This window comes from Pinus tabuliformis, chromosome 7, assembly GCF_031772625.1.
Source record: "Pinus tabuliformis cultivar Carrire ecotype Pingquan chromosome 7, CPIR1, whole genome shotgun sequence".
NCBI lineage: Eukaryota > Viridiplantae > Streptophyta > Pinopsida > Pinales > Pinaceae > Pinus > Pinus tabuliformis.
In genome coordinates this window covers 1,756,203,422-1,756,213,969 of record NC_142293.1, presented here as the reverse complement: position 1 = coordinate 1,756,213,969, position 10,548 = coordinate 1,756,203,422, and the positions used below count along the sequence as shown (strand labels likewise).

At 35.0% G+C, this 10,548-nt stretch overlaps 1 long non-coding RNA gene across 3 annotated transcripts; it reads left to right on the top strand.

Moving 5' to 3' along the window:
* The first annotated feature begins 623 nt into the window (after positions 1-623).
* Positions 624-7,155, top strand: LOC149255382 (uncharacterized). Of its 3 annotated transcripts, none has more exons than XR_016266362.1 (6): positions 624-747; positions 889-1,023; positions 1,677-1,882; positions 2,229-2,304; positions 2,578-2,711; positions 4,960-7,155. It is a non-coding gene; the product is annotated as an uncharacterized LOC149255382 (long non-coding RNA). The 3 variants fall into 3 exon arrangements; XR_016266361.1 differs by having other exon boundaries at positions 2,224-2,304; XR_016266360.1 differs by lacking the exons at positions 624-747; positions 889-1,023; positions 1,677-1,882 and having other exon boundaries at positions 2,181-2,304.
* Positions 7,156-10,548: the final 3,393 nt, after the last annotated feature.

Sequence of the window (10,548 nt, the reverse complement as noted above, 5' to 3'; positions counted from 1 at the left end):
AACATGGGATAATTGAAATATTTAGTATGTGGGTTGACTCATAAACCCATGTGACTGGTTTATTATTTCTTCTCAATAGTACCAAATCAAATTATATAGTACCAAATCAAATTATGGCGAGCGTGAATATCGCATATAAATCACGGCCAAGCTATGACTCATGAAAAAAGGACACGGTATGTGGAACTATGTGATTGGATGAAAAAAACTATGGATATTTGTACTTTTGGTTCATTAATCCAAGCATTAAGCAATAACTTTCATAGCCAATTAATTTACAGAAAAATAAATTAAAATAATGCCAAAAATAATAAATTTCAATATACAAAGTTAAACTATGGAAACTTGATTAAAAAATTAAGTCAACCCCAAAGTAATATGAGTTTGACCAAAACTCAATGCAATATCCTTTGCCTACGGCAGGGATAATAATATTATTTTTACGCCGTAAGGCGTTTCCCTATGAAAACAACTCCCTAACTATCGCCGTGTCAATTAGTAAACCGTCGATTCTATATGTTAGACGATTAGAACGTTTTCAGCCTTTAGATGATGTTAGGTGGAAGTTATTATGATCATTGATCTCCAGAATCGAAAGGGTTCATATGTTTGACATGCCATCACAACAACTCTGCAAATTTGCAAATTTACTCCTTCCATCGATTTTCCTCTTCGCGCAAAGACACCTAAATCTGGAGCGCAAACCCAAATAGCACTGTCAGAAAAAAGGCCAGGGTCGGTTCACAGGTAGTTGTATAAACTCATTCAATTTTTCGCTATTGTAGACTTAACAATGAAGCTCTGAGATTCTTGAGATTCTTGAATTATGAGAGTTTACCATCTACCCCCAAGTCTGAAAGGGAGATCCTCTCTTCATCAAATTTGAAGGTTTTCGCTTTCAATGAGCTCAGAAGTGCAACAAGAAATTTCCGTCCAGAAAGCCTTTTGGGTGAGGGTGGATTTGGGTCGGTGTTCAAGGGCTGGATTGGTGAGGAACATGTATGCCAGAATTACAGTTACCAGGTAGATTGCAAATCCCTCTAGCTCCATTTCTAGATTCAATACCTCTTATTTGCAGCCTTACTAGATTCATAATCATTACCTCTAACTTCCATTCTCGAGGTAGTTCTGACTACAAGAGGCCTCATGACCAAATCTCTATTACAAGGTCAGTCAGGCAGTGCAGACGCTAGAGCACCCAACTTATTGTCAACAGGAATATTATTACCAACTTCTTCTTGCTTTTGGGTGTTGGAGATCTGCTAATTGACGGCATTTTCGGTTAAAGCTTTCTCCCTAGGTGCTCTGGACACTATTGCCCCTGACTTATTGTGACAAAACTAAAAATTTAGTGCTTTCTTATTTTGTGGTTATGTGATTCTAGTAAAGTACATTTTAAATTGATTCCAATTTTTAGGACAACCTTACAGCATTGAAACTATGCACACCCCATAACAATACATTATTTTCAGCTGGTTTCTCACTTATTTTATCCAGTTAGATCTGGATGTCATTACTTTTGGATTAAATATGCTCTTTTTTGAACTGTTTTTTTCTTTTTAAGTTTTGGTACTAGTTGTCTGCTGCAGAATGATTCGGATTCCTTTATGGCATCATGTTTCTATTTTTCTTACAGACCAATAAGATAGATATTGATGTCAAGTTTTCATTTTCAGGTGTGACTGTTTCTTACTGAAGATGCCCCATTGCAGTCTGGCCTAGCTAACCAAGACGATCTACAGGCAAAACAATCTCGGTTGTGGCATGCATATGGCTCTGGATTTGAAGGTAATCAGTTGTAGGGCGTTGGAAACAATTATACAAAGTAGAATATACAGGAATATTCCATTGTACTTGTGACCACCTGGTGCTGCCCCCCAGGGTATACAAACATAATTTCTTGCTCTTATATGGGATTTGGAACTATCACTCATATATTCTGTTATGCAGCAATAAATGGTTAATCATATGTGTGGAATAAATTTTAAGACATTCAAAATGCATAAAGCGAATTAAAACGATGTCAATTATGAAGATTCCTAGATGTATATCAAGTACATTTTATACAGTCATGTGAATGTTTCTTCTTAATAAGGTCATTCGATTAGGATTGGTCTTCTCAAATATTTTCTTTCCATTAGAGATCTTATCACTAGCCTTTTTTTAAATGTTTGTGTAGTTTTTCATTAGTCCTTCATGACGAGTAGTTGTTGGGGATGAAAGTTTAGAAGTTAAAGTACAGTGTGAACGAGAAGTCAGGAATTTGGAGGCCATATACCCACGCCCATCTTCTATTCCACCAAGGTAGCTGCATTTTTTGATGTTTTTAGGCCTTTTATGTTTTTGGGTTGGACAGCTATGAATGAAATGTTCTATGAGACTTGCAATGAATTACTTGCAGCCCCATAGAGCCACTGGAAGTTAAAGTATAGTGTGAACGAGAAGTCAGGAATTTGGAGGCCATATACCCACGCCCATCTTCTGTTCCACCAAGGTAGCTGCATTGTTTGATGTTTTTAGGCCTTTATGTTTTTGGGTTGGACATGTTCTATGAGACTTGCAATGAATTACTTGTAGCCCCATAGAGCCACTGGAGCCACAGGAGGACGGGTGCGATTCTGATACACCTATGATTCCATTGAATCCCATAGAAGAAGATGAAACTGGAGAGTTGAATGAAGTGCCTCCTTTGCAAGATTTTCAAGAGCTGGGTAGGTGATGCTAGTCATCTCACTTCTATTTGATTATTGCTCTAGGGATTATAGTTGTCGTAGATCTAATTCTTTCCTGAGATGATTAAGCTGTTATGAAAATGCTACCTTTTTCTAATTTAAATTCTTTATTTTACTTATAAAATCACAGGGTAGCTAAGGAAGAATTGATTGGCAACCTTAACAGGAATAGATTTATATGATTCTATCGGGATTATGCACAATATGAGAGCAATGCAACCAAATTCTACAGGAATATCATCCCAAGGTGGCGAATCTGTCTCTATGGTCCCTCCTATTGTTGATCAGCAAAACATGAGTCCTTATCCATATCTAAACCTACAGCAGAACCTGACATAACTGCAACTGCAACAGATGTTGTTGCTTTTGTTGCAATAGAAAAATCAAATGAAAAGGGAAACATGATTGATCATGATATGGTGCTAAAAATACTCAGGATTCCACAAATAATTGAAACATTGACAACTTTACACAGAAGAAATAATAATATTCAAATGGACTTGATGCCTAATTTGCAGGAAATTGACACTAAGCATGATGCACCTAAAAATCCTTGCAATGTTGCCGAAGATCAAAGCCCATTGATAATTTTCAGACAGGAATCTGTTGGCATGAATAATATTGGATGCATTTACACTTGGGGTATTACATTTTATTAAGTAGATGGCACTGGATGTTATCATTATGATCATGGAGTGTTTGATTACTTTTGGCTCTTTTGCTGGAAAAATTAATGTTATAGAACTCTCCATTTTTGTGTACATGATATTGCAAGTTTAGAAATGTTTCCATTTTAACCAGTGGGTCAAACTTAGAAAGGAAAAATCATGGCTACATTGGCAGGCTTGACATTATATGACTTGTAAAATTACATTTTGTGATTTGATTCTGCCATCAGTGAATGTGTTTAAAGTATTCGTAGACAAGAAATGTGTATTTAGTGAAAGTTAAGTGTTCTTGGACATGAATTGTGAATTTAGTCCAAGGGTTGATAAAATGCATGAGGCTTTGTCTTCTTATTATCATCTCTGCTGAAAATATAAATGTCGATTTTTCACAGAGAGGTTTTGCCAATACTTTGTTTTGGAAGCCATCCAAGTCTCTGAATCTAAAATGCCCATTGTCACAGAGAGTTCTGCTCGTACTTTGTTTTTGAAGCCATCTATGTCAAAAAGGTATTTATCTTCAACTTGTCTCCCTTGATAAATACACAAGGGTGAAATCATTAATGTCTACAAATATAATAATCTTTTTCATGCCAGAAGATAACAAAAGACTTTAAAGGGTTATCCACTGAAACTGTACAAGTCATCATCCTTTTCATACCTGAAGATATAAAACACTTTGAAGTGTTACCCACTGAAACTGTACAAGTCCTTTGCTTCCAGAGGGGTTCTGGCATTTTATTACTGGAAAATGATTTTTATACTTGATCCATGTTTGTTCATAAATTTAAACTAGTGAAATCACTATGTTATACCACTATATTGGTCACACATGGAAGTCTGAAAAACATGCAAAAATTACAAGATGTCTGTATTTTTTGAAAAGTTGAATCTATTTGGTAGAATGGAAGAGAAAAGGGAAATATTGATGTTTATCAACTGACAAAAATTTCAGACTCCATGTGGGTATATGTATCTTAGAGATTCCTTTTACTCTTTGAAATGCAATTTCAAAACAAAGAGCTTATAATCTATATAGAGATTCAGGGTGAAAAGGACCTTTCTGATATATAGGAGAAGACCTCCTTAGTAGAGGGAGATTCGAGGTATCCCCAATTTTTATGCAAGGCATTTAGAACCAAACAAGTATGTCTAGGATGGCACACAGTCTGGACACTATTGGCCCTGACTTATTGTGACAAAACTAAAAACTTAGTGCTTTCTTATTTTGTGGTTATGCGATTCTAGTAAAGTACATTTTAGATTGATTCCAATTTTTAGGACAACCTTACGGCATTGAAACTATGCACACCCCATAACAATACACTATTTTCAGTTGGTTTCTCACTTATTTTAGCCATATCTCTCACTTATTTTATCCAGTTAGGTCTGGATGTCATTACTTTTGGATTAAATATGTTGTTTTTTGGACTGTTTTTTTCTTTTTTAAGTTTTCGTACTATTGTCTGCTGCAGAATGATTCAGGTTCCTTTATGGCATTAGCTCTCTATTTTTCTTACAGACCAATAAGATAGATATTGATGTCAAGTTTTCATTTTCAGGTGAGACTGTTTCTTGCTGAAGATGCCCCATTGCAGTCTGGCCTGGCTGACCAAGACCATCTACAGGCAAAACAATCTCGGTTGTGGCATGAATATGGCTCTGGATTTGAATGTAATCAGTTGCAGGGCGTTATAAACAATTATACAAAGCAGAATATACAGGAATATTCCATTGTCATCTCACTTCTATTTGATTATTGCTCTAGGGATTATAGTTGTTGTAGATCTAATTCTTGCCTAAGATGATTAAGCTGTTATAAAAATGCTGCCTTTTTCTGATTTAAATTCTTTATTTTATTATAAAATCACAGGGTAGCTAACGAAGAATTGATTGACAACCTTAACAGGAATAGATTTATATGATTCTATCGGGATTATGCACAATATAAGAGCAATGCAACCAAATTCTACAGGAATATCATCCCAAGGTGGCGACTCTGTCTCTATGGTCCCTCCTAGTGTTGATCAGAAAAATTAGCAGTGCTTATCCATATCTAAACCTGTAGCAGAACCTGACATAACTGCAGTTGCAGCAGATGCTGCTGCTTTTGTTGCAATAGCAAAATCAAATGAAAAGGGAAACATGATTGATCATGATATGGTGCTAAAAATACTCAGTAATCCACAAATAATTGAAACATTGACATCTTTACACAGAAGAAATAATAATATTCAAATGGACTTGATGCCTAATTTGCAGGCAATTGACAGTAAGCATCACACACCTAAAAATCCTTGCAATGTTGCCCAAGATCAGAGCCCATTAATAATTTCCAGACAGGAATCTGCTGGCACGAATAATATTGGATGAATTTACACTTGGGGTATTACATTTTATTAAGTAGATGGCACTGGATGTTATCATTATGATCATGGAGTATTTGATTACTTTTGGGTCTTTTGCTGGAAAAATTAATGCTATAGAACTCTCCATTTTTGTGTACATGATATTGCAAGTTTAGAAATGTTTCCATTTTAACCAGTGGGTCAAACTTAGAAATGTAAAATCATGGCTAGATTGGCAGGCTTGACATTATATGACTTGTAAAATTACATTTTGTGATTTGATTCTGCCATCAGTGAATGTGTTTAAAGTATTCGTAGACAAGAAATATGTATTTAGTGAAAGTTAAGTGTTATTGGACATGAATTGTGAATTTAGTCCAAGGGTTGATAAACTGCATGAGACTTTTTCTTCTTATTATCATCTCTGCTGAAAATATAAATGTCGATTTTTCACAGAGAGGTTTTGCCAATACTTTGTTTTGGAAGCCATCCATGTCTCTGAATCTGAAATGCCCATTGTCATAGAGAGTTCTGCGCGTACTTTCTTTTTGAACCAATCTATGTCAAGGTATTTATCTTCAACTTGTCTTCGTTGATAAATACACACGGGTGAAATCATTAATGTCTACAAATATAATAATGTTTTTCATGCCAGAAGATAACAAAAGAATTTAAAGTGTTATCCACTGAAATTGTACAAGTCATCATCCTTTTCATACCTGAAGATATAAAACACTTTGAAGGGTTACCCACTGAAACTGTATAAGTCCTTTGCTTCCAGTGGGGTTCTGGCATTTTATTACTGGAAAATGACTTTTATACTTGATCCATGTTTGTTCATAAATGTAAACCTGTGAAATCACTATGGTATACCACTATAATGGTCACACATGGAAGTCTGAAAAACATGCAAAAATTACAAGATGTCTGTATTTTTTGAAAAGTTGAATCTATTTGGTAGAATGGAAAAGAAAAGGGAAATATTGATGTTTATCAACTGACAAAAATGTCAGACTCCATGTGGGTATATGTATCTTAGATATTCCTTTTACTATTCGAAATGCAATTTCAAAACAAAGAGCTTATAATCTATATAGACATTCAGGGTGAAAAGGACGTTTCTGATATATAGGAGAAGACCTCCTTAGTAGAGGGAGATTCGATGTATCCCCAATTTTTATGCAAGGCATTTAGAACCAAACAAGTATGTCTAGGATGGCATACAGTCTGGACACTATTGGCCCTAACTTATTGTGACAAAACTAAAAATTTAGTGCTTTCTTATTTTGTGGTTATGTGATTCTAGTAAAGTACATTTTAAATTGATTCCAATTTTTAGGACAACCTTACGGCATTGAAACAATGCACACCCCATAACAATACATTATTTTCAGTTGGTTTCTCACTTATTTTATCCCTATCTCTCACTTAGTTTATCCAGTTAGGTCTGGATGTCATTACTTTCGGATTAAATATGTTGTTTTTTGGACTGTTTTTTTCTTTTTAAGTTTAGGTACTAGTTGTCTACTGTAGAATGATTCACATTCCTTTATGGTATCAGCTCTCTATTTTTCTTACAAACCAATAAGATAGATATTGATGTCAAGTTTTCATTTTCAGGTGAGACTGTTTCTTGTTGAAGATGCGCCATTGCAGTCTGACATGGCTGACCAAGACTATCTACAGGCAAAACAATCTCGGTTGTGGCATGAATATGGCTCTGGATTTGAATGTAATCAGTTGCAGGGTGTTAGAAACAATTATACAAAGAAGAATATACAGGAATATTCCATTGTACCTGTGACCACCTGGTGCTGCCCCCCCAGGGTATGCAAACATAATTTCTTTCTCTTATATGAGATCTGGAACTATCAGTCATATGTTCTGTTATGCAGCAATAAATGGTTAATCATATGTGTGGAATAAATTTTAAAACATTCAAAATGCATAAAGCAGATTAAAACAATGCCAATTATGAAGATTTTTGGATGTATATCAAGTACATTTTATACAGTCATGTGAATGTTTGTTCTTAATAAGGTCATTCGATTAGGATTGGTCTTCGCAAATATTTTCTTTCCATTAGAGATCTTATCACTAGCCTTTTTTTAAATGTTTGTGTAGTTTGTCATTAGTCCTTCATGGCGAGTAGTTGTTGGGGATGAAAGTTTAGAAGTTAAAGTTCAGTGTGAACGAGAAGTCAGGAATTTGGAGGCCATATACCCACTCCCATCTTCTATTCCACCAAGGTAGCTGCATTTTTTGATGTTTTAGGCCTTTTATGTTTTTGGGTTGGATAGCTATGAATGAAATGTTCTATGAGACTTGCAATGAATTACTTGCAGCCCCATAGAGCCATTGGAGCCACAGGAGGACTGGTGCGATTCTGATACACCTACGATTCCATTGAATCCCATAGAAGAAGATGAAACTTGAGAGTTGAATGAAGTGCCTCCTTTGCAAGATTTTCAAGAGTTGGGTAGGTGATGGTAGTCATTTGACTTCTATTTGATTATTGCTCTAGGGATTATAGTTGTCGTAGATCTAATTCTTGCCTGAGATGATTAAGCTGTTATGAAAATGCTACCTTTTTCTGATTGAAATTTTTTATTTTACTTATAAAATCACTGGGTAGCTAACGAATAATTGATTGGTAACCTTAATAGGAATATATTTATATGATTCTATCAGGATTATGCACAATATGAGAGCAATGCAACCAAATTCTACAGGAATATCATCCCAAGGTGGTGACTCTGTCTCTATGGTGCCTCCTAGTGTTGATCAGCAAAAACAGGAGTCCTTATCCATATCTAAACCTGCAGCAGAACCTGACATAACTGCAGTTGCAGCAGATGTTGCTGCATTTGTTGCAATAGCAAAATCAAATGAGAAGGGAAACATGATTGATCATGATATGGTGCTAAAAATACTCAGTAATCCACAAATAATTGAAACATTGACATCTTTACACAGAAGAAATAATAATATTCAAATGGACTTGATGCCTAATTTGCAGGCAATTGACAGTAAGCATGATGCACCTAAAAATCCTTGCAATGTTGCCCAAAATCAGAGCCCATTGATAATTTCCAGACAGGAATCTGGTGGCATGAATAATATTGGATGCATTTACACTTGGCATATTACATTTTATTAAGTAGATGGCACTGGATATTATAATTATGATCATGGAGTATTTAATTACTTTTGGCTCTTTTGCTGGAAAAATTAATGCTATAGAACTCTCCATTTTTGTGTACATGATATTGCAAGTTTAGAAATGTTTCCATTTTAACCAGTGGGTCAAACTTAGAAAGGAAAAATCATGGCTACATTGGCAGGCTTGACATTATATGACTTGTAAAATTACATTTTTTTATTTGATTCGGCCATCAGTGAATGTGTTTAAAGTATTTGTAGACAAGAAATGTGTATTTGGTGAAAGTTAAGTGTTCTTGGACATGAATTGTGAATTTAGTCTAAGGGTTGATAAAATGCATGAGGCTTTGTCTTCTTATTATCATCTCTGCTAAAAATATAAATGTTGGATTTTCACATAGAGGTTTTTCCAACACTTTGTTTTGGAGGCCATCCATGTCTCTGAATCTAAAATGCCCATTGTCACAGAGAGTTCTTCTCGTACTTTCTTTTTGAATCCATCTATGTCGAAAAGGTATTTATCTTCAACTTGTCTTCATTGATAAATACACACGGGTGAAATAATTAATGTCTACAAATATAATAATCTTTTTCATGCCAGAAGATAACACAAGACTTTAAAGGGTTATCCACTGAAACTGTACAAGTCATCATCCTTTTCATACCTGAAGATATAAAACACTTTGAAGGGTTACCCATTGAAACTGTACAAGTCCTTTGCTTGCAGAAGGGTTCTGGCATTTTATTACAGGAAAAGGATTTTTATACTTGATCCATGTTTGTTCATAAATGTAAACCTGTGAAATCACTATGGTATACCGCTATAATGGTCACACATGGATGTCTGAAAAACATGCAAAAATTACAATATGTCTGTATTTTTTGAAAAGTTGAATCTATTTGGTAGAATGGAAGAGCAAAGGGAAATTTTGATGTTTATCAACTGACAAAAATGTTAGACTCCATGTGGGTATATGTATCTTAGAGATTCCTTTTACTATTCGAAATGCAATTTCAAAACAAAGAGATTATAATCTATATAGACATTCAGGGTGAAAAGGATGTTTCTGATATATAGGAGAAGACTTCCTTAGTAGAGGGAGATTCGAGGTATCCCAAATTTTTATGCAAGGCATTTAGAACCAAATAAGTATGTCCAGGATGGCATACCCTTGGGCATATCGTTCTCTGTGCAAATTATTTTTGAGTGTGAGTGTCACATTTGGTTCTGTTGGCTACAATTCATGTGTGAGAATGCAGAACTTTGGCCCAATTCGTTAGGAAAAGACAAAAGTATGAGCATTCTTTTAATGGAGATAAGTTTCCCTAGATATTTCAAATTGTTTAAGAGTGCGTTGTGTGTTCACATGTAAATTCGAAATGAATTATATCTACCAAAATCTAAAGAACATTGTAACTTCATTACAGATGCATAAATCTTATGTTATTTGCAATACAAGATTATTCTGCATCGCCGAAGGAATATCAAATTGGAGTTTTATTGAATTGGTATGATTCCAGTAGGATCTATTGGCTACCAGTTCTAGTGTTTGTGGCCATGGCCTCATTGAAAATATTGTTGGCTTGGGGATTACGACCCAGATATTCCCAGGGGCTTGTACCATAAGTTTTGTTAAATGT